The sequence below is a fragment of the Rhinoderma darwinii genome, chromosome 1 (genome assembly GCF_050947455.1).
Source record: "Rhinoderma darwinii isolate aRhiDar2 chromosome 1, aRhiDar2.hap1, whole genome shotgun sequence".
NCBI lineage: Eukaryota > Metazoa > Chordata > Amphibia > Anura > Rhinodermatidae > Rhinoderma > Rhinoderma darwinii.
Window position 1 is genome coordinate 465429487 of NC_134687.1, and position 23080 is coordinate 465452566.

Sequence of the window (23080 nt, forward strand, 5' to 3'; positions counted from 1 at the left end):
CCCCCACCACCTCCAGCCACTCGTTCCACGCCTTACCATATGCCGCCCAAGTGGATGGTGCGAGCGATGCTCTCACAAGGGGGGTCAACTGAAGTCCATCATCTTCCACAACGAGTCCGGGCAGGTGGCCCCTGCCGAGTCCGCCTGTGGGCAAAGTGAACGGAACGCCTGCCAATTAAAACGCGACAAAGCATCAGCAACCTTATTACAAACACCGGGAATATGCCTGGACCTGAAATTGATGTTGTGTTGGAGGCATCTTAAAACAAGACGCCTGAGCAACACAACCACAGGGGGAGAAGAAGAGGTTAAGTGATTTACAGCATGAACCACACTAGCATTATCTGACCAAAATACCACTGATGAATTAGACAGTCTTCCTCCCCACAGCTCAACCGCAACTATGATAGGAAATAATTCGAGGAGCGTCAAATTCCTGCACCAGCCCCGATCCCGCCACGCTGGAGGCCAGGGAGAAGCACACCAAGATGAACCGAGAATAGCGCCAAAACCAGCACCCCCAGCGGCGTCAGTAAACAACTGAATCTCGTGGCTGGACACCGGAGGGGTACGCCAGCACGTACGCCCGTTATACTCAGCTATGAAATTAACCCACACCTGTAAGTCACTCCTCAGCCCTGCAGTAATGCGCACATGGTGTGTAGGGGACCGAGCCCCAACCGTGGCTAACGACAACCGACGCGAGAAAATACGGCCCATGGGCATGACCCTGCTTGCAAACACCAACAAACCCAATAGTGACTGAACCTGCTTTAGCTGCAACTTTTTGGCCGCTATAGCCGCGGACAGGTGAGACCTCAATTTCGAGACCTTGTCCGCTGGCAAACGAAACACCATCTGCACCGAATCAATCTCGATTCCCAGAAAAGACAAAACCGTAGTAGGTCCCTCAGTTTTTTCTTCCGAAAGGGGAACACCGAATCGCCCCGCTATACTGCGAAACGAATCAAGCAACGATTGGCAACGTGTCGAACTGGCGGGGCCTACGAAAAGAAAATCGTCTAAGTAGTGTGTAGTGTACCTACAACCCGTAACGTCTCTCAGAACCCACTCTAGGAAAGAACTAAAAACCTCGAAATAATAACAGGAAATGGAGCATCCCATAGGTAGGCACATATCATAAAACACTTGCCCTTGCAACTGGCAGCCGAGTAAGTGATAACAATCAGGGTGGACCGGCAGCAATCTGAACGCGGATTCCACATCGGATTTAGCCATGAGAGCACCCTGGCCCGCCTGGCATACTAATTCAACTGCCCTGTCAAAAGATACATAGGATACTGCCGCCAGGTCCTTATCTATACCGTCGTTCACCGAACGCCCCTTGGGGTATGACAAGTGGTGTATTAAACGAAATTTTCCTGGCTCCTTCTTGGGAACTACGCCTAAAGGGGACACCCGTAAGTTAGTGAACGGTAAGACCGAGAAGGGGCCAGCCATCCGGCCCAACTCCACCTCCTTTTCCACCTTGGCCCTGACGACCTCAGGGAACTCAGACGCCGATTTTAAATTTCCCGAAAAAAGGGGCGCCGAGTTGAAAACGAAAGGGATAAAGAAACCGAACGAAAAGCCCGTCCTAAGCAAGGCGGCTTCCCCCATCTTGGGGTACCGGTCTAGCCATGGCAACATCTCTAACACGCGAACTGGGGTCCTCGATCCTACCCGTACTATTGGGACGGGGGCCTTGGGTGCTGCGCCGACTACACCGCACGGCTGGGTGGGCGGCGCCACAGGATGAGCATTCATGCTTGAACTTGCAGGAAGCGTAAAATTTACAGTGTCCCTCATTGAAAAGCCAGCAGGACCCGTTGCGCTTACTATTGAGGGCCCCAGCCCCCGCGGCTGGAAATGTAGGTGGGGAAGGGGCCCCGGGCTGAAAGGGGCGTTGCGACATCATAAGTCTGAGCCACACATCCGTTGCCTTAGTGTCCCAACCCACCTCCGGTTTTTGTGACATGCGCCTGCGAAACTCCTCATCATACCGCCACCAAGCCGTGCCCCCATGAGACTTATAAGCACTAAAAACCGTATCTAAATACACAAAAAGTTGGAATGATTTTTCCGGGTTACTCTGGGAAACTACACATCCTAACACCGCAAACGCTTGCACCCAATTATTAAAAGTTCTCGCTACCTTGGGCTTGGTCGGAACCCCTCTTTCAAAACGACGTTCCCTGTCGACGGTAGCCGAGTCCACAGACACCAAGGACCAAATATCCACATACTCATTACGCGCTATTTTTTCCCGGGTATCATCCGATAAATGAGCCCCAAGAGGGGGGATCCCACAAAAATACGTATCCCTGAAGGCGGGTAAGGAAGGGCCGGTCATAGACGTAGATGCTTCCACTAGCGTTTTTGGTACCTCCATCGGTGCCGGGGTGGGGAGGGCCGTCACCCCACCCGCCAACAGGGATCGTAATACATTCAAAATTTCAACATCAGATGTGCCCCCCGAACCCCAAGCCCGAAGGCAATCATACTCACTGCGTCCAGAAGCTGGCGCTGGAACCAGAGCCGTTGAAGGCGGCGGTGGGGGAGGAGCAGGTGCAGAGGATGCTACAGGCACCTCTCCCATCCTTACGCTCGCGGACCTTCGGCGACCGGACGCCCGTGTGCTATGGCGACGCCCGTCATGGCTGCGGCGCCTGCCGTGATGGGACGACCCAGTGCAAGAGCTCGATGATCCAGAACTTGAGGATGAAGGAGTGCGTCTACGTCGCGATCGCCGCCTGCTGCGCCTGGAGGAGCGGCGTCTGGAAGACCGCCGTGAGCGGGATCGCCGAGTCCTGTTGGTGCCCCTTGAGCTGACTGACGACGCCCGCTCAATACCATCCGTAGCCGCAAGACTAGGACCCCCGGCAGTAGGAACGACCAGTGCCTCCACAGCAGTCGCGGGAAGTGGTAGTGGTGCCGGTTGCGTCACTCCTGGCGGATCCTGTCCGCAGTGAAAGAAATCCTCCTCACTGTCACCCACTGAATCGCTGTCCGCCACATCCAATGGGGGGGGTGACGTTTCATGCCACCCTCCCGTAGCAGCGCTCGGTGGGATGTGCTGTGGGACTGACCCTCTGGTGCTGCTTCTAGTTCCCATCCCACGACCTGTTGGAAGGAGAGTCGCTGCCGGATTAGCCTGTGTACACCCCAGCGGTGGCCGTACTGCTGCCCTAGGCCGAGCCCTTCCTAGTCCAGTGGAAGTAGCCGGGCCTGGAGACGGGGGGATCACGTCCTCCTGCCGGTCTTGCGATATCTGCTGCGCGGGACCTAACTGTGCCTGCGCCACCCGATTAGGGGCCTCTGCCCGAACTCGCTGGGTACCGGAGGGAGACAACCGCACCGGCGGCCTAGATCGACGCCCCGAACGCCTCGCGGGGAGCTGACTGCTTCCAGGAAGTTCGGGTGCCCCAGTCTCGTCTAACAGAGACCGCAGCCATACCGAACCCTCATTATGCAGGCGAAAGCGGATAAGTTCCTCTAACTCTTGCCGGTTCATGTTCCCGAGGTAAGTTTACTCACCACCGTGGACACGCAAACGGCCAGAAGAGAAAGATGGCCGCCCTCCGCTGCCTTAAGAAACCTCTGCCCTGCCGGGAGGGTCCCCCGCCCACAGCCCGCCTCCGGAACGCCCATAGAGGCGGGTACCTATACCATTACGATTCCTTACACACGCTACCTGCTCCCTGCTCTACCCCCCCTGTCCTGCCTGTTAGCCCCCTTTTAACCCCCGCTGTGCCGCACAGTCATGAGCCCAGCGGCTATACGCCTGAGGGCTTCCAGGGATAGGAAATAGCACAGGGGAAGTAAGATGAGCAGGTTGTCACTATGGAGAAGCAGGAAATACTTAATAGTAAATACTGACAGCTGAGTTTTGGAGTCTTTCTATTGCTAATGCAATGCGTGTTACTGCCTTGTGCTGTGTAATGTGCAGTTTATATGTTGATTCATGCAACATAAACCACCATAAAGCAAGGGCAGAATATTAAATATCACATAACTTCCCTGTTATCCCAAACTTTAGCCCCGCTTATCAGATTCTTAATATATTGGATTGTTAATTATAGCATGGAGTTCGCTGTTAGTGATTTCGCACTGTTATCTATCCACTGTGGCATACACCAATTCTCAGTGTACCTATTAGACACAAATTTGCTCAGGCATTAATGTAAATAGGTAGGGGAATAAACACAAGGTCCCAACTTCAGGTAAAATTACAAGGCATATGGAGACGGCAATGTTCTTATTATTGTAATAATCCCTCTAAGCCTCAGCAAATACCGACAGCTGTACATATAGTCACCCGTGTAAAAACATTACTGAAAGGAAGTAGCACGCAGCTTCATAGCATTGATGCCTTTTGATACCTGAAAATATTCACAGGGGGCAAAATTTGGTATAATACCACAAAACATGAGCATGTACTATATATCATCAGTCTTTTTACTTGCACCAACTTTTTACTTGTATATTCTCTTAGTCCCTATTTTATACTTTTATCTGATGTGTGTCACGATCCGTGGGTATGTGAACCCACTAGGCCGCACTGCAGTAGCCAAACATTGGCCAAACAACAGTCCTAGTACAATAGTACCTTAAATAATCCAGACAGTAATGGAGGCTTGGCACAGATGAATTTGTAGACACCAGACGTGGTGTATATCAGCAGGCGTGACCGGAGGCACAACACGACTCCAACAGGTTAAGGCACAAGAACAGATACAGCACGGGATACAGGCTACAGGTAGCAGGGCACGGGAAAAACGGAAACAGGATAACACTAAATCGACCATTTGCCAGGACTAACATGGGTAAATACAACAACGCTCAGGCAATGAGTGGAAGGGCAGAGCCCTTTTTATAGTCCAGGGTGATCATGGGCTAATACAGATCTTACTCACGTGTGCGCACACCCTATGGGAACCAGTGCAGCGATGTGGGTGCCGTAAAAGTGGCTAGGAATACTTGAATCCATTGACTTCTACAGATCCAAGTTGGTATAGATGCCGGAGTTACATGTGATAATATCATCAATTTGGCCCCTGACTACCTAGGTGATACTATCCAAACAGGTAAGGTTGTCAGACAAGACTATGGCCCTATCTAACACTGGTAGACATTCTCTCTGGCTTAAACTCTGAGTCGCAGTTGAGCTGATTAAAATTGGGGACAGCTTCTCTGACAAAAATGGGTAATCATTACCGCAGTCACTTGAGGTAGACATAAACCCTTCAGTCGTGGAAAAATATCTTCTGACGTCACAGAAATCAATACCAAGGCAGACCAAGGTTACCAAGAAGGGTATTAACAAAGTCAATCAGGATGACCTAGCAGTCTAGGGCTCTGCGTTAAGGTTGCAGTTCCCCCTGTAAGCGGTGATTCAGGTTCCATTTCTGACAGCAGAAAGCCCAAACTCTGACACCAGATCCCTTCCTGTAGGGGGCGCCTCCAACTGTCTTCTCAAGCTGGCACAGTATAAACTTTCCTACGGTTGAAGTCCGACTATTCAATAGATTTTCATTCGCTTCCTCTGGGAAGATTTCCCGTACTGCTCCTTTACATAAGGTCATCCTGGATGTCTCCTTTCTACAATTCCTAGAAAGAAAGATCCTAAAAGAGGTCCCTACTCCTAGGAGAGGAATCAGAGTGTATTCTCCTGTAATCATAGCTCTTAAGCCTTTGGACAAATAAACGAAAGGTATCGACCTCCGATTCTTCAGAAAGAAAAAATTCAAATAGGAGACAATCAGATCCATGAAAAGAATTTAATGGCCTCCCTGGACTTGAAGGATGAATACCTTTACATTGCCATTTTCTGCCTCTCAGAAAATATCTAAGAACAGCTGTGCAGATAAGAGACAATGTCAAGCAACCTGCAATTCACAGCTCTTCTATTCAGGATCTCTTTGGCTCCTCACACCTTTTCTAAGGTGGTGACCGCTATAGCTGCCTGTGAGAACACAGGAGATATCTGTGGTTCCATACCTGCATGATTCATCTGATGCTCCATATTCAAACTACTGTCCAGTAATTCCAACGCTGTTGGATAATAAATTGGGAAAGCCAGACATTGTTTCATCAAGAACAAAGATGTTCTTAGGCTTTGTCATAAATTGCCAGGAGATATTCTCTCCCTTCTGCCTACTTGGCATCAGAGGGTCTTATGTTCATGTCAGCATCTGCAGAGGCAGTTCTTTTGGTCTAAGGGATTTTGCGACCATCCAGAGAGAGATCCAGAACCTAAGGTAATACAACCCGGAGTGGTCGAACAATAGATGCACCCTGTCATTTCAAACTCATGAATCCGTCAGATGTGGAATCATCTTAAGGACAGGAGGTCCCTCGTCCAGAGAATCTGGATCTTGTTACTGACAGATGCATCTCAACTAAGTTGGGAGTACACCTGGAGTGGTATATAGTCCTCATAGAGTCCCCTCTAGAGCTCTATGTCCTTGATCCTAAAGGAACTCAAAGCCATATTATATACTCTTCAAGTACAGAGGATAGCAGTCCGTGTAAAGTCAGATATTATAGCATCAGGCAGGGTGGCACCCAATCAGAACCCCTTCTCAAGGAGGTGGGAAAGTTCTAGATATGGACAGAGTTGAACCTACCCATCGTCTGCTGTACATATTCAAGGCTCACTCAACATTATTGCCGACCGACTGAGTCGAAGTCTAACAGCCTGGGAGCAAAGTCTCTGAACCTAGAGAACTTCAAGCAGATCACCAGAATGTGGGAAGTGCCAGAGATCGATCTCATAGCGAACAGGTTCAGTGCCAAGGTGGAAATATTTCTCTCCCTTTATCAGGGAAACAGTCAGTGGTTGCCCTGTCCATCCCTAGGAGGTTCAGGATGGCCTACATTTTCCCTCCGGTTTCCGTGATACCCAGTTTATTGATGAAAATCAGGCAAGACCAGGCCACGGTAAAAGCCATTGTACCATTCTGGCCACAGAGGTTAAGGTATTCCTAACTCATTCAGATGAGTCGAGGATGTTACTGGAGACTTCCCCAGTGCAGAACTTGGTGTCTCAGAGCACTCAACTCTGCCAGAACCTGAGGAGTTTTAACCTGACAGCCTGAAAGTTGACCAGCCCCTTTTATAATCTAAAGGGCTCTTTATTGAATTTATGAAGACCTGCTCACAGTCCAGATTTGGATCTACCAAGAAGGATTACACAAGGGTCGAATGGATTTATTCAGCTTCGTATTCCACTCAAGGAGTGGATAGTTCCAACCTGCAGAATAACAACATCCTACACTTCCAGCAGGAAGGATTCTGAAAAGGACTGAGTCTATCGACCTGAAAGGTCCAAAATTAGTCCAGGTACACATTTTTGGGTGAGATTCTTGTGACAAAAGCCCTTGGTGAAAAAGTTCATGAAATGTTCTGCTAGAATGAGGCCTACTATCCTCAGACCTATGGCAAAATGAGACTTTGCTTTAGTCCTAAGAAGGTTATGCTCACCTAACTCTGAACCTCTGGAAGAGGTCCCACATAAGTACCTATCATAAAAGGCTATTTCCTCCTGGTCATAATCAAGGGTGTACACAGGCGGTGGCGAGTCCCCGTGTAGGGGGTGTGTGGGTCCCCATGCTCTCCAATAGTTTACCATGGCAAACTACGTTGTGTCTCCCCAACGGAGCGGTGCACCAGTAACTGTGAGCCACTGTCTCAGTTCCTTACATGCAATGTACTGCGCTCATGTACAGCTGCACGGTTTGCACATGTGGTGTGTCCGCCCCTAACCATAACATCTGTCAAGAGAATAGGGGAGCTTCAAGCCTTGTCATTAGTGGATCCATTCATCAGATTCCTCCATTACATGGTCTTGCTAAGACTACTGCCATACTTCACTCCAAAGCTCCCTAGTTTGTAACCTGAAATCAGAGAGCATGGTGTGTTGTTGTTTGGCATAGCAAGCAGGGTAGCCCGCTCTATGAATTATCAAGGCGTCACAAATAGGCTTCTACCTGGCTATACACGTTGTGCCTCATGACGTACACACTATCCCTCCATGTTTCACTCACTTGCACCCCATTATCCATTTATTTCTATTGAGGCACTTCATTTATTACTGCCCCCTATATTTCACTTATAGTATTACACTTGCACACACACTATTCATTTATTATTTCTTACTACACATCCCATGCACCACACACCACTCCCCTCAAGACTAGTGGGAGTGGCTATTATTATTTAAAGCACCTGCTCACCCTTTCATCAGCATTTCTGGCCTGGCTGTGTCCATTTGTAAGTATGGCCTTTGTCTGGGTTTTTTAACCTGAAATCAGGTCAACGTCAACTCCCTTCCAGTGTTCTGGCAGGTGTATTCCTCTCATGAGGAACACAATCTCCATTCCTAGATCTGTGCTGTTGTATTCAGATCTATTTGGCTGGAGTAAGGGATTATTAAGATTGCGAATTTATTGTTTCCTGTAAAAAACAAAGACTTAAAATCCACCAAATCTACCCTAGTTAGATGAAGTGTAGAGGCCAGTAGACTGGCTTACATTGTTAGAGCTCTGATTCACCTAATTTTTCTAGAACCTACTCTACTAGAGCAGTGTCCACCTCTTAGGCTGAATAAAGTTTGATCCCGCTGGATCAGATTTGCTGTGCAGATTGGAGCTTGCACTTAATATTTATCAACCACTATAAGCTGAATTTTTGGTTCTCCGGGGAGACGGCTCTTGAGTGGTCGATTTTGAGTTCCACCAGTCAAGGGGCCCTCCCTATGGGGTTACTTCTTGCTAAATCCCCATTATTGGGCTGCTGTAGAACGTAAGGGAAGTGTCGATTTCTAACGTTAATCTGTTTTCCCTTTGTCCTAACTGCAGCACAAGATTCCCGTCCTAATTAACCCGTTAGTGACCGCCAATACGCCTTTTAACGGCGGCCACTAACGGGCTTTATTCTGATGCATATGCCTTTTTACGGCACTGCATCAGGATAAAGTAAACAGAGCAGGGAGCCGTCAAATCTCCCTGCTCTCAGCTACCAGAAATTTCAGGTTTTTTTCTATTCCCCCACAAAAAAAGTTAATAAAAGTTAATCAATAAATAATATGTCCCCCAAAATGGTGCTATTAAAAAATGCAACTTGTCCCGCAAAAAACAAGACCTTATACAGCTATGTCGACGCAAAAATAAAAAGGTTATAGCTCTTGGAATGCAACGATGGAAAACGTAAAAAATGGCTTGGTCATTAAGGTTTAAAATAGGCTGGTCATTAAGGTGTTAAGGCTACTGCTTTATAATAAACACATGGTAGGAGGGGCTAGATGTGCTTATGTAGGGAGGAGTCTCTAGTTAATTAGTTTGATTAAATAAAAAATGCCATCTTTCCTACAAGTTCACAGGGGCAAAAATACCCCCATTATTGTGCTGCTGTTGGGACTAAGGGAAAACAAATTAACGTCAGAAATCTGCACGTACATACAGTTTCAGCTTTTTCATATCTCCATTCCTTTTACTGGAGAGTGACTGCGTATGTAAAATTAAAAAGGCTCTGCCACCAGTTTAATACTTCTCTATCTCCTATCTAATCTAATAATCGATTTGATGCTGATAACTACTGTGTTGTTGTTTTTTTAAAAACTTTTATTATTGACAAAGGTCTGATCATTTTTAGATTTATGCTGATTGTTTTCTAAATGCCCAACTGGGCGTTTTTATTTCATTTAAACAAGTGGCCGTTGTAAAGAAAGTGTATGACGCTGACAAATCAGCATCACACACTTCTCTTCATTCATGCCCAGCTTTATTCACAGCACAGCGTGATCTCGGGAGATCACCCTGTGATGTGACTTCCCCCCGCAGTTCCTTTCCTGGAGCGACAGGAGAATGACCAGACATTGGCTCCAGCCATGCCAGGACTGCTGCTGTGGAGGATAATCGTCCTGGCATGGCTGGAGGCGATATCTGGTCATTCTCCTGTCGCTCCGTTGAAGGAACTGCGGCAGGAAGTCATGTCACAGCGTGATCTCCCGAGGTCACGCTGTGCTGTGAATAAAGCTGGGCATGAATGAAGAGAAGTCTATGACACTTTTCTTTACAACGCCCACTTTGTTAAACGAAAAAAAAAGCCCATAAATCTAGAAATGATCAGAACTTTGTCAATAATAAAGGTTTCTAAAAAAAAAAACAACAACATAGTAGTTATCAGCATCAAAGTGTTTATTAGATTAGGTAGGAGATAGAGAAGTATTAAACTGGTGACAGAGCCTCTTTAACTAGTTATATCTGTATTGGGCAAGGACTGGCAGCTGTGTGAATATTGTAAATCTGTAGATAAAATGTGAATGCTTTGACACAGTTGCATTATTGAAACAGAGCCTTTACATTAATTAAAATAATGAATTTCTTACAAAAAAGTTCAATAACAACATAGAGCTTCACTTATATGCCTCCTACCAGAGCTTGTCTTGTGTTTGGAGGTCTGATGGGAACTGCATTACATCTTAAAAGGATGTGGCTACTTACAGCTAGAAATCTTATAAGAGAAGGTAAAAGGTAGCAGTAACACAATTTTGGTGTAGAATATTTTTTTCTAATTCATTAATGGAGACAGATGTGCACGTGTCAATAGAACAGGTTTCTTTAAGTAAGAGAATCTTAAAGATATTCTCAACTATTTCGACATGCTAATAGTTGGAATTTGAGCTAACTAGGACACTAGTTCTACTCAATAACAGTGACCCGTTAAAACGTCTGCTCAGGGCTGGTACTGAAAACTGGGCAATCCCATATAGCTCCACAGTGCCTCAAGTTGACAGAAGAACAGAATCACTGAACATCTGGTTACGCTATGGCATGTACCTGCAGGTACGTAACTTAAAAAGAATGTACAGAAAAGGAAGGGCATAAGGTCAGGCTTTTTTTTTTTATTATGTCTGTTCCTCTTCATACCCCAAAATGATCCCTTTTGGCAATGCTTAATAAAGGTGACAAGGTGTCTCAAATTGTTATCTCTTATGTTCTACGTTGTCTTATAAAATAACGTTATTGTGTATAAATGTGATCTCTTTCAGCATAACAAAGATTACAAACTTCCGACTACCGGGTCTAGAACGGACCAGTGACTATGACTACCAAGTACCACTGATCTGGGTGTTATACCTACGTGACACTGACTACTCATCAACACCAGGTGTTAAACAGAGTGCTGAATAAACCACTGACCAACAAGTATGCAGCACCATAAGCACTGCCAATCACCAAGCACTGGGCATACCAGTGCACACTAGTTGATGGATGCTACCTCTCACCCACCACTGCCATGTGCTGAATGTACTGATTCAACTATCAGACACCGATATATGGTTTATGTTGAAATATTATTTTGGATTTATTTTATTGATATGTATTTGTTGAAACATAAAGCAATGGATTAGTAGGATGAGCCACATATCAAATTTATTTTAATGGATTTGAATCTAGTGAAGAATGTTCTTTTTTGGCATCAGATTCAATAGTCACTCCTTGAGTGTAGCATTACCAATATTTTTCTTTCATTCTACATAAAGAACCAATGCATATAGAGAGACAATCCTACAGTGCTTTAGGTGTTTACACCACTGACTATTATTAAATCTCTGTAAACATTAATAAATATTAGTTGGTGGAAATATATATATATTTTCTTTCAAGGTTATATTGGTCAGTCCAAATATTTCACTTAAGTAATGGTCGATTCTAAGATTTTTAAATAACCTGCCAACATTTGAAATTTCTGCCATGGGGAAATAACAGTCCTTGCTTCATTGCCCTTGCAGTACAAATCCACTGTCAGTCATTTTGCTTTCTGTTTTCTAATCGCTCCCAGGAAAGGTTTAACTTCCACTGATGCCTTTTAGAGAAGTTGGGCATTGAGCACAACAAAGAGGCTAAACGTCAGAAGGATATTTACAACTGGAGTCATCTAGGAGATCCTGGATGGAATATTTAATGTATTTTTATCTCTCTGTACCACCGGTTGCTGACAGAAAGAGGCTGACCTGATAGTACAGTCTATGAACTAAGCATAAAACAAGGTTAAAAACATGCTGAGGACGTCAACAATAATTTGTGTCTTACACATAAAGGCACATATACATTTTTATGAATCCAACCAATAAATGTTTTTTGCCTTACTTCACCCAAAGCTTCAGATTTTAAGGCAGTTAACCCCTATCTACCAATCACGTCCTAAGCAATTCCCCCTTCCTCTTCCAAATCATACTGATCGGGGTCATGGAAGCTGTTATCTATGATACTCCATACCTCTGTTGGTTTGACAGTCCCATCTTGTAAAACACAGGCCTATGTCCCTCTTTGCTCTTTATATGTCCCTCTCTTTGACCTGATAACTAGATGAATATTATTAAATGGGTTCTCCAGTCATGTTATATTGATGGCCCATCCTTAGGATAGGTCAAAAATATCAGATTGACGAGGGTCCGACTCCCGGCACCCCTGCCAATCAACAGACTGAAGGTGCCACAGCGACAAATACCGAGCTTGAAAAGTTTCCCCCCTCCCATATACTAATGTGCCACAAACAGGAAGTTAATATCACCAACCATTCCCATTTTATTTAGGTGTATCCATATAAATGGCCCACCCTGTATATTAATTCTGTAGGCACGAGGACAATGAATGCTGCCTTTCCAATGTGAGTTTTCAGTTTTTGGAATCCTGCGATCGTGTCTTGGAGGGGATTTTGGCTGTAAGAAAATAAATAAAGAATATTTTTTCTATAACATGCTTTATCTCAATGCGCAGTAATCCGAGATGCTCTTTAAATGAAATTGTAAACTGCGCTCCTTAAACAAACCAATGACAGTTTTGTAGTCATCTTATGATTTGACTGACTAATGTCTTATTTTACCATCTTGTTATCATATTATTATTATTCAGGTCACACTTTCGCATTTCCATTTGGATCACTGTGCATCTGGCATTTCGAAATGGCAACATTTGTATAGTTCCCAATCCTAGGAAACGTCAACAAGGTTTAGAAATACGTCTGACAGCCAGTCACAAGTATGTGTTATTCCTATCTTATACTTTATTGTAATACCATTTTATGCCATTAAGTCCTTAGTTTATAAAGCATCTGTCTCTATTACACATCCCTGAAATGGTTGCATAGTATATTTTATGAGCCAATTAAATTTTTAATAACCGAATAGCAGGAAAGTGATTTTTATGTATATATGCATTCCTTAACATTTCTACTTTCAAAGATTTCTCTTATTCTATTAAACACACTCATGGAGTCTGAGAAGTAATGCTTACAGACATGTCATATATGTAGGTAATTTCCTTAAATCCCTCTCCCTCTCTCATTTTAATCTGTCTAGAGTCCCATGTTGGATTTTGTCTATAGGTCATAGGTAGATCACACATATGCAACGATAGGATGTCCCATCACTGCGGAAAGCTGTTAATACATGAAACCCGACATCATAAAACAGGCACATTCATATTATATGCAGTCTGTGTGCACAACTACATTCAACGAGAGCAATACTCCATTAGGATCAACTCAACAATCATGCAATATTTTCTATTACTCTCTATTCTAACGCCTTTCGAGGGGGGAAGTTGCATAACTTGAACTGTTAAAATGTATCATTACATGAAGCCATACCTTTTAGATAAATTGTGCATTGTAAATGACCAGGTCCAATATATTCTATAATCATCAAGAAATAAATAGTGTTTCAACATAACCTTTAGTAATTGAAACATCTAGGCCCACATTTATCCAATGTGGCGCCATTTTAGCCAATTTCTAAGTTAAAGTTCAGCTACTTTACTGACATGCATTGCGCTAAATGTATGACTGCATCTGCCCACTTTGATAACTCTGTCACAACATACATCACTGCCATTAACTTTCACACTGGATCAACTCACGGGACATTTTCTACGTAAGGGTCTGTGTGGAGAAGAGATGCAAATTTTATTTTTTAATTAATTAGCAACTTTTTTTACGCCCACTTAATTATCCATTTTTACAAACTGATGTGCATGGAGCAAATGGCTTTAAAATATAATGCAAATTGTTACTAAATAGGTCACACAACAGATTAGACACTATTTTGGAGTGAAATGCACCAAATACATTGATAAATGTGGGCCATAGGCTTGATCCTTTCACCTTAGTGCATTATAAAATGTGTGTCACATAAACAACACTGTGCACCCTTACCAGTGCCAGGCACTATGTCCATAGGTGACAGAGGATTAAACCTATTTTGCCTTATTGGCTAAAAGAGAGGAATTGATGTTTGGCTTAAGACATGCTAATATTAATGATATATTCTAGTACAATTTATGTTACCCAATACATCATAGAAAATATTAAAAATGCTGAATATAAAAGGACGTGGCAATAAGAGTCCCATAAACCATGGCTTTTCAACTGTTTCTACTCGGGCCCCAGAACCAAAACATGATAATGCCAGGGCCTCACCACTGGTTGAAATCCATGCCAAAATTATTTTTCAATTTATCCTTTATTTCATCTACTGTGCCCAGTATAACGTTAAAATAAGCACATACAGTGTCAACTATGTTTAGAGAGAAAGGCCTGTGAAGAATACAGTATGATGACTTCAGTTTAAAGCTACCTCTCCAGATATATACGTGTGCATACAGGCTTCACCACTGTTAATACGGTCTTACTCTACATTATCGGTGTATTTGCATGATCATTGCTTAACATTCTGGAAATGGAAGGGGTTAAGAGATAAAAAAGTATAATATAAAATCAGTATAGTGAAAGTGCCACAGCTTTGCTTCTTACAGATCATAGTTCTGGTAATGGAGCAGTCATATAATGAACATGATAATAACAGTATATCTTGTTATAATTAGAGTGATAAATCACTACTGAGACTTGTTTATTAGGTGTCTCGCTAAGCCCATAACTAACATAAATACCTTCAAAAGACTCCATAAGGCTTCTATTATATATATATAATTTATTCTGTTCTTTTGACTTTGCTTAACCGATTTACCTGTCCAGCTACGTCAAACAAGACTTTTATTATAATCTACTTGCCTGGTCACATTTGTGGCTTGACCGGGAGCTGCTGAAAGCATGTTGAGTTTATATTGATTGATATTGTAAAAAAAAATGGAAGGGTAAAATATTTTTTTTTAAATGGTCTCTCAATTCTATTTGCAAAAAAAGGAAGATTTCCTAGCTCGCGTTAAATTGGCATCAGATATAACATGCACCGTAGCAACACTATAAAACACAATATTCAGTAGAGGTGTACTTACTACGGACTCATCTGATTTAATTTTTTTAGTGACTGGCACTTTATCGTGGGCATTGTTAGGGATTGAAATTTTTATCATTTTCATGATTTGGGTGTATCTGTAAAGGATCTGCCAGGCACTGCTTCAGGGTTAACTCCCAGAATTAATCAGTCAACACCTGAGTGTACATCCCTGAGACAGACACCAGCTTCCTCCACTCAGGCTGGCAGGCTTAGGAGTGGGAGAGCCTATCGCAACCTGGCCAGACTCAGCTAGCTCCCGCCCTCGGTCTATTTAAGCCTGCTCTTCCTGTCCATCTGTGCTTGTGAATTCTTTCCCTGAGGTTTCCTGGCCCAGCTACAGCTACTGCTACTTTTTGATCCTGCTCCATACAGACCCCGGCTTACCGACTACTCTTCTGCTTTTCGCTTTGTACCTCGCACTCTCCTGGCTTGACTCGGCTCGTTCACTACTCTGTTGCTCACGGTGTTTCCGCGAGCAACTGCCCATTTCCCTTGCTTGTGTTCCCTTGTTTGTTTGTCGTGTTTGTCATGCACTTACTGAGCGCAGGGACCGCCGCCCAGTTGTACCCCGTCGTCTAGGGCGGGTCGTTGCAAGTAGGCAGGGACAGAGTGGCGGGTAGATTAGGGCTCACTTGTCCGTTTCCCTACCCCCCCCCCCACCATTACAAATTCACAAGCCCTATACCTAGTCTACCCTGGTCCCTGACACCATTATGGAACCCCGTGAAACCCTGGCTCAGCAAATGCAGGGTCTCTCCCTACAGGTCCAGGCCCTGGCTCAGAGGGTCAACCAGCCTGATGCTACCTTGGTAGTTCCCCTCACCGCACCCCTTGAACCCCACCTCAAGTTGCCCGACCGGTTCTCAGGTGACCGGAGGGCTTTTCTCTCCTTTCGGGAGAGTTGTAAGCTTTACTTTCGCTTAAAGCCTCACTCCTCAGGTTCTGAGAGCCAGCGGGTGGGTATAATTATGTCCCGGCTCCAGGAAGGGCCCCAAGAGTGGGCCTTCTCCTTGGCTCCTGGCGCCCCTGAACTTTCCTCCGTTGATTGTTTCTTTTCTGCCCTCGGACTTATTTATGACGAGACTGACAGAACTGCCTTTGCCGAGAGTCAGCTGGTGACCTTACGTCAGGGTAAGAGACCTGTTGAGGAGTATTGCTCTGACTTTCAGAAGTGGTGCGTAGCTTCTCGGTGGAATGACCCTGCCTTAAGGTGCCAGTTTAGGTTGGGTCTGTCGAACGCCCTGAAAGACCTGCTAGTTAGTTATCCCTCTTCTGACTCCTTAGACCAGGTTATGGCTTTAGTGGTACGACTTGACCGACGTCTCAGGGAACGACAACGTGAACGTTTATGTGTTTTTTCCTCCGACTCCCCCATGATGCCTCCCGAAGTCCCGTTGCTTCGTTTCTCCCCTAAAGACTCAGAAATACCTATGCAACTCGGGGCCTCCGTGTCCCCTCAACAACGTAGAGAATTCCGCAGGAAGAATGGTCTCTGCTTCTACTGTGGGGATGTCAAGCATCAAGTAAACAACTGTCCCAAGCGTAAGAATGCTGCCAGAGAGCTCCCGCGTCTAAGTGATCATCGGGGAGGTCACTTGGGCGCACAGGTATTTCCCGTAAATATGAAACGTACTAAGATATTGCTTCCCTTTCAGGTCTCGTTTGGTGGTAGGTCTGCTACCGGCAGTGCCTTCGTGGATTCAGGGTCCTCTACTAATATCATGTCTGTGGAATTTGCTATGTCTCTCGCTATGCCTCTGATTGATTTGCCTAAACCTGTTCCGGTAGTGGGTATCGACTCCACTCCTCTTGCTAATGGTTATTTTACACAGCATACCCCTGTTTTTGAACTCCTTGTTGGCTCCATGCATTTGGAGCAATGCTCTGTACTATTGATGCAGGGATTATCGTACGATTTGGTTCTAGGTCTTCCCTGGTTGCAGTTGCATAATCCTACGTTTGACTGGAATACTGGGGAGCTAACCAAATGGGGTAATGAATGTTGTACGTCATGTTTTTCTGTTAATTCTATTTCTCCCCCTAAGGAGGTGAATACGCTACCCGAGTTTGTTCAGGACTTCGCTGATGTTTTCTCTAAAGAGGCCTCCGAAGTATTACCGCCTCATAGAGAATACGATTGCGCTATCGAATTGGTACCAGGAGCTAAGCTTCCTAAGGGTAGGATATTTAACCTTTCTTGTCCCGAACGTGAAGCCATGAGGGAGTATATCCAGGAATCCCTGGCCAAGGGTTACATTCGTCCCTCTTCTTCTCCGGTAGGTGCTGGCTTCTTCTTCGTAGGGAAGAAGGATGGGGGTCTTAGGCCATGCATTGACTACCGTGGCCTGAATAAGGTCACGGTAAGGAACCAGTATCCCCTTCCTTTGATTCCTGATCTCTTTAATCAGGTTCAGGGGGCCCAATGGTTCTCTAAATTGGATCTACGGGGGGCGTATAACCTTATTCGCATCAAAGAGGGGGATGAGTGGAAGACTGCGTTTAACACGCCCGAAGGCCATTTCGAATACCTCGTCATGCCCTTTGGGTTGTGCAATGCCCCTGCGGTCTTCCAGAACTTCATAAATGAGATTTTGAGAAATTACCTGGGGATATTTCTTGTAGTGTACCTTGATGACATATTGGTGTTTTCCAGGGACTGGTCCTCCCACATAGAGCATGTCAGGAAAGTGCTCCAGGTCCTTCGAGAAAACAAACTGTTTGCCAAAATCGAAAAATGTGTATTTGGGGTACAGGAGATACCATTTTTAGGTCAAATCCTCACTCCTCATGAATTCCGCATGGACCCTGCCAAGGTTCAGGCTGTGGCTGAATGGGTCCAACCTGCCTCCCTGAAAGCGCTACAGTGTTTTTTGGGGTTCGCTAACTATTACAGGAGATTTATTGCTAACTTCTCGGTCGTCGCTAAGCCTCTTACGGACCTCACTCGCAAGGGTGCTGATGTCCTCCATTGGCCCCCTGAGGCCGTCCAGGCTTTTGAGACCCTCAAGAAGTGCTTTATCTCGGCCCCCGTGCTGGTTCAGCCCAACCAAAGGGAGCCATTTATTGTGGAGGTTGACGCGTCCGAGGTGGGAGTGGGGGCCGTCTTGTCCCAGGGTACCAGCTCCCTCACCCATCTCTGCCCCTGTGCTTACTTTTCTAGGAAGTTTTCGCCCACGGAGTGTAACTATGATATTGGCAACCGCGAACTTTTAGCCATTAAATGGGCATTTGAAGAGTGGCGCCACTTCCTGGAGGGGGCTAGGCACCAGGTAACGGTCCTTACCGACCACAAGAATCTGGTTTTCCTAGAATCTGCCCGGAGGCTAAACCCGAGACAAGCTCGATGGGCGTTGTTTTTTACCAGATTCAATTTTTTGGTTACCTATAGGGCCGGGTCTAAAAATATTAAGGCGGATGCACTGTCGCGTAGCTTCATGGCCAGCCCTCCTTCGGAGGAAGATCCTGTTTGTATTTTGCCTCCAGGTATAGTCATTTCCTCTATCGAGTCCGATTTAGTCTCTGAAATTGCTGCTGATCAAGGTTCAGCTCCTGGGAACCTTCCTGAGAACAAGCTGTTTGTTCCCCTGCAATTCCGGCTAAGGGTACTTAGGGAAAATCACGACTCCGCACTATCTGGCCATCCAGGCATCCTGGGTACCAAACACCTCATTACCAGAAATTATTGGTGGCCTGGTTTGCCTAAAGACGTTAAGGCCTACGTCGCCGCCTGTGAGGTTTGTGCCAGGTCCAAGACTCCCAGGTCCCGACCAGCGGGCTTACTGCGTTCGTTGCCCATTCCCCAGAGACCTTGGACACATATCTCCATGGATTTTATCACCGATTTGCCTCCATCCCAAGGCAAGTCGGTGGTGTGGGTGGTGGTAGACCGCTTCAGTAAAATGTGCCACTTTGTGCCCCTCAAGAAACTACCCAACGCCAAGACGTTGGCTACCTTGTTTATCAAACACATCCTGCGTCTCCATGGGGTCCCCGTCAATATTGTTTCTGACAGAGGGGTACAATTTGTTTCATTGTTTTGGAGAGCCTTCTGTAATAAGTTGGGGATTGATCTGTCCTTCTCCTCTGCCTTCCATCCTGAAACCAATGGCCAAACGGAGAGGACTAATCAGTCTCTAGAACAATACTTAAGATGTTTTGTCGCTGACTGTCAATTTGATTGGGTTTCTTTCATTCCCCTCGCCGAATTTTCCCTTAATAACCGGGTCAGTAACTCGTCAGGGGTCTCTCCCTTTTTCTGTAATTTTGGGTTTAATCCACGGTTCTCCTCCGTTTCACCTGGTTGTTCCAACAATCCCGAGGTGGAGGTCGTTCATCGGGATCTGTGCACAGTCTGGGCCCAGGTTCAGAAGAACCTAGAGGCGTCCCAGAGCATACAGAAGGCTCAGGCCGATAGAAGACGTTCTGCTAACCCCCTGTTTGTGGTCGGGGATCTGGTGTGGTTGTCATCCAGGAACTTGCGTCTCAAGGTTCCGTCCAAAAAGTTTGCTCCCCGGTTTATTGGGCCGTATAAGGTCATTGAGGTCCTCAGTCCTGTCTCTTTCCGGCTGGAGTTACCCCCGTCTTTTCGTATACACAACGTGTTTCATGCCTCCCTCCTGAAACGCTGCTCCCCGTCCTTGGCCCCCTCGAGGAAACCTCCTGTTCCCGTCCTCACCCCTGAGGGGGTGGAATTTGAGGTGGCCAGGATCGTGGACAGCAAGATGGTCCAAGGCTCCCTCCAGTACCTGGTCCATTGGAGAGGATACGGGCCCGAGGAGAGGACTTGGGTACCCGCCCGGGATGTTCACGCTGGGGTATTGGTCAGGAGGTTCCACCTGCGTTTCCCCAGTAAGCCAGGTCCACTTAGAAAGGGTCCGGTGGCCCCTCATAAAAGGGGGGGTACTGTAAAGGATCTGCCAGGCACTGCTTCAGGGTTAACTCCCAGAATTAATCAGTCAACACCTGAGTGTACATCCCTGAGACAGACACCAGCTTCCTCCACTCAGGCTGGCAGGCTTAGGAGTGGGAGAGCCTATCGCAACCTGGCCAGACTCAGCTAGCTCCCGCCCTCGGTCTATTTAAGCCTGCTCTTCCTGTCCATCTGTGCTTGTGAATTCTTTCCCTGAGGTTTCCTGGCCCAGCTACAGCTACTGCTACTTTTTGATCCTGCTCCATACAGACCCCGGCTTACCGACTACTCTTCTGCTTTTCGCTTTGTACCTCGCACTCTCCTGGCTTGACTCGGCTCGTTCACTACTCTGTTGCTCACGGTGTTTCCGCGAGCAACTGCCCATTTCCCTTGCTTGTGTTCCCTTGTTTGTTTGTCGTGTTTGTCATGCACTTACTGAGCGCAGGGACCGCCGCCCAGTTGTACCCCGTCGTCTAGGGCGGGTCGTTGCAAGTAGGCAGGGACAGAGTGGCGGGTAGATTAGGGCTCACTTGTCCGTTTCCCTACCCCCCCCCCACCATTACAGTATCCAGTTATTTTACTTTTTTTGTTATAACACTACTCTCGGTTTTGGATTGACATCTTTTGCTTTATTGTTGCATTTATTGTTGTTATTAAGTGTTTAAAAATAATTAATAAATCACTCTTTTCTTCAGATTGTCAGGCTATCAGATACGTGAAATTTCCATTGGTTCTTTGTCAATACAGACTTGCTTTCAACAACCTTGTGGTTAAACAGATATGACTGGGAAAGGGTATCCATTAATAATAAGATATATTTTTATTTAGTATACATTAAAAAAACAAAGTCGTAACTTAATTTTATCAAAAATAATTCATTAGTTTTGTCCCAGACAAATGGAGTTATGCTAAATTTAAAATTTCCCAAAGGTATGGGTTGGTTAGGTGAAGGTGACAGTTTTGTGTGAACTGATACTCTAAGGCTATAATTACACAACAGGTTTCTAATGGCCCGTGAAAACTGGGCGTAAAAAAAATGTTCACATCCCAACGTCCCCCATAGAAGTCAATGGATCAGTTTTGATGGACGTTTTTCAGAAAGCCAACCATGTGGCGGCTGTAAAAACTTATTCTGGCCCTCACAAGGTTTAGGGGGAGCCCCTGATGTCACTGTCCATATAATATGGACAGTGACGTTAGGGACTTTTAAAAGCCGGCCCTGGCCAGAGCATCATAGAGTGGGCACTGGCACTTTATATGTGGGCACTATCTACATTGTGCACTGTGGCACTATCTAAGTGGGCACTATCTACAGTGTGCGCTGTGGCACTATCAACAGGTGCATTGTGGCACTATCTACATGGGCACTGTGGTGTTTTCAGGTGGTTGGGGTAAAAAACGACCCTGCTGAATGAAATTCATCAGTTTTTTAACGGTGAAAAACAGATGGCAAATGGATGACAAACGGCCATTAAAAATGGTCAGACGGCCAGGAAATGGATGAAAATTTGGAGAAACACTGCAAAACGTCAATGAAAAACTGATAATTGATCCATATTTAATGGCCGTTTTTTTTCACTGTTGTGTCAATATAGCCTCAGTGCACCATTGTAGATGAATAATGCATGCTCCTAATTAAATGCATCCAGTCCTACCTCCTGTCTCTTTAATGCAGCCTAAAAAAACAGTCTCACTCTCAAAAGAGTATTCCAGTGCCGCTAGCTAACCCTAGTGAGTCCCTGCACATATTATTTATCTATAAGTCACAGTCTCTCCTACATGTTTCACCCTGCATTCAGGGTTCATCAGGGAGAGTTAGGTTGTGTCCTTATTTTTTGATGCAGGTATACAGTGTAAAGCAGTGGCCCCATGCGCTTAGATACGACGAGCTTATAAATCCTTAGGACCTCCTACAGATGGGATATCTCTTGAGCATGCAGCCAATCAGTAGAGGGGCTCAGAGTAGATTTTTACAATAATGGCTAGGTATCTATATAGAGGATCGCTTAAATCCTCTTTGTACTTGTCATATAGCGTTTACCGAGTGCTAGCTATAGAGGTGATTTCCATTCTCCTCCATTGGATTTCATCATGTTCATTATATGTGGTAATTCTATCTACTCCGTCCTTATTTATATCAAACAGGTCCCTGTATGACAACTAGAAAGACTTGACTATAACCTCATATATGGATGTCATATATAGTACTTCGCTACTGTGATGTCCCTACATATGGGAGTATTCAGATGGCAATATTGCCTAAATATACTCCTAGTTCGATTGTGCCAGGTTTAGACCCCATATTGGTCTGGGGTGTAGAGAATGTGTAGTCTTGCACCATTTCTTTAAGGTATTTGAGTACCCATACTGGTCTAGTATGTATGATATACCATAACTCGATAGCGCCCTGATTTATATTTCAAATAAAGCATGTAAAGCTGTTGTGTTCATTTATGCCTAAAGGGAATAGGGTCCTCAAGTCTTTACATCCACATGCATTCTTTCTGCAGGATGCGTTTGTTGAGATCACCCTACCTCATACTCATGTATTTTCTCGATACCAATGAATGAGATGCTCTTGGGGTCACCATTGTGGCATGAATTTACATGGTGTGCCACTGGAATTTCTCTCTTATGTCTAATATCTCCAAGGTGTTCGCTATAGAAGACATGATGATCACTGATTGTTTACTCCATTTACATGGAGCAATGATGGTGGATGTATGGGGACGAACAAACGTTAATATGAACACTCATCCCCATACAGTTTCCATATTGTCGCCAGCACGTCTCCTTTTTACACCGAGAGATGTGCTGCCAATAAACGATCATTTTTATGGCAGCATAAAAGATCCGATCTGCCGACAAAT

At 45.3% G+C, this 23080-nt stretch overlaps 1 protein-coding gene across 1 annotated transcript in view; it reads right to left on the reverse strand.

Annotated features, from left to right (window-relative positions):
- ADGRD1 (adhesion G protein-coupled receptor D1) overlaps window positions 1–23080 on the reverse strand; it is a 717614-nt gene that overhangs the window by 545213 nt on the left and 149321 nt on the right. The window lies entirely within an intron of this gene.